Source organism: Otolemur garnettii, unplaced genomic scaffold (assembly GCF_000181295.1).
Source record: "Otolemur garnettii isolate 467f Iridium unplaced genomic scaffold, OtoGar3 scaffold00195, whole genome shotgun sequence".
Taxonomy (NCBI): domain Eukaryota; kingdom Metazoa; phylum Chordata; class Mammalia; order Primates; family Galagidae; genus Otolemur; species Otolemur garnettii.
In genome coordinates, this window is record NW_003852590.1 from 2,611,671 (window position 1) to 2,614,071 (window position 2,401).

Sequence of the window (2,401 nt, forward strand, 5' to 3'; positions counted from 1 at the left end):
AAAAAAAAAATGAAAAACTGGAAAAATAAAAAAAAAATTAGAATTCTTAAAAATTCAGATCCTGCTATTTACTAGTTAGGTGACATTGGGCAAATTATTAAACCATTCTGAGGTTTCTGTGTAGGACAGAAAATATTATCCTATAGATTTGTTTTTAAAATGAGAGTTTATGTAAACAAAGTGGCAGGACAATGTCTAGCAAATAATACACCTTGAATATTTTTATCATTTTTATTATTATAAATGGAGTTTCTTGAGGTTATACACTAAGTGCAGAAGCACATTTACTGCTTTCTTATGCCCAATCTGGATGGTTTTGTTTTATTATGCTACTTCAAAGTAAGTAAAAGGATAAGTCAGGTGACAGATTGGTTGGCTGAAGGAACTCCTCAGAGGAGAGACCTGAAAGAAAGAAGAGAAGGCAGAGGTGGTATCTTAACTGAGAAAACTAGAAAAATACCCTTTGGTTCTTTTTTGCTAAAGGCTTAAAAAGGAGAAATTCTTTCAAACTGAATTGCATTTATATTTGAGCAGAAATGCCTCCAAGTTGGTATTTCATTTATATTTATGTTTATATATAATTCACATTTATATTTTTATATGATAATTATATATTTGTCTAAATGTGATATGTGCTGCTTCTTTATGCTGTATTATAACTGAAAAAATAACCAATAGTGTGTTTATAGAAGTTATCTCACATTTTCTTAATCAGTTCATCTCAAATCAAAGAAGATCTAAGGTCAGGGAGCAGTGATAGGGTCACAGGGTAAGCACAGTACATCTTCTCCAGGGTATTAATTTTATTCAAAAATAGTACAATAACACTGCATAACTTTTACACTAAAACAAATAATAAATCATATTATGGAATAAAGCAAAGTTTTCATAATATTTTAAGGTAAAATATGAGGCTTTGACAAATTTATAAATAGGTAATAATCCTTGTGGTAAAGTTCACTCACTCTTTTTAAGAAATACATTGGTAGGAAAGCTGGAGAAATACTATGATTTTAAAAAAAAGTTGTTTTCTGATTTTATTCCAATATTCTCTTTTTATTTTAAAAAGCCAAACTTTTAAAACTTGGGTGGTTTTTTGTTATGGAACAATCTTTTTAGTTTTAGTATGATTATCTTGCCAGAAGAAAAAGGAAAAAGAGGGAAAAAGAAAAGTGCTTAGATATCTTTGGGAGCATGAATGGAGCTTCAAAAGATAATACTTCCTATCCTCTATACATACATATATATTTCCTGATTTCTATTTAAAAAGTTTGAAGTAAAGCTACATTAGTTGAAATATTATAGTACTAATATTACTATTGTAACATTTTATAATTGAATTACAGTTATATCTTTTAGATGTTTTCTGAAAGATGGTCAAAACTTCATCAAAGTAAGAGGAAAAATACTGATTTTTTCCATCTAGCAATTTTTCAGTACCTATAAATCTACACCTATTGTTGCTTTATAAACCTCAACATATCCTCCAGGGGGCACTAAATACAATAATGAATGTATCTGATGCTATGCAAATGGAAATGACGTGTCTAGAAATAATAAAGACAGGAAGGCAGCATCTTGATTGCCATGGTACTCATGCTGGAGTCTTTGTCACTGGACAACATCCTGATAAATGTGGCTTCCGAGAGATGTGAGCCTAGGTCAAGCAGTTTGTGATCTTGAATAAGAAATCGGTAAGATTTGTGGAACTAATATATATTTATTTTTCCAGATACCCAGTTCATTCTACTGTACACAAGTGAATAGACAAGTAAACTTATATTTATATATACCCTATGCACCTGTAAAATGGGCACAAATCCTATGTAATGTTTACCTATAAGGATAGCTAGGCCGAGTGTCCTAAGAGAAAGCATGGGGAGGCATACTCAAAATTATGTCACTGAAGACCCATGAATACATATCATTTATTTCCAGTGGGCACTTAAATTCAGTCAGGCTGATTGTAGGGTCAATTGTAAACCTCCTTATTCTAAAATATTTGGTTATAATCCAACATCTACATTTACCTAAAAATTTAGTCCTTTGTTGTTTTGAACCTAAACTATTGATGTGCCATATCTATGTGTCTTTTGTCCTGTTGAAAAAGAAAATATCTATCTCTATATCTATAATTATTATTATTATTATTTTTTTTTTTTTGCAGTTTTGGCTGGGGCCAGGTTCGAACCTGCCACCCTCAGTACATGGGACTGGCACCCTACTCCCTGAGCCACAGGCACCACCCTATCTATAATTATTTTAAATAGCTAATGTCTCATCTATGTATGTACATGTATGCTTACTGCTTATTCAATATCACAAAAGTGAAATTCCTTATATTAGATGTAAACCTGTTCCTTTTTTTCTTTTCTTTCTTGTTTTTTTTTTTTTTTTTTTT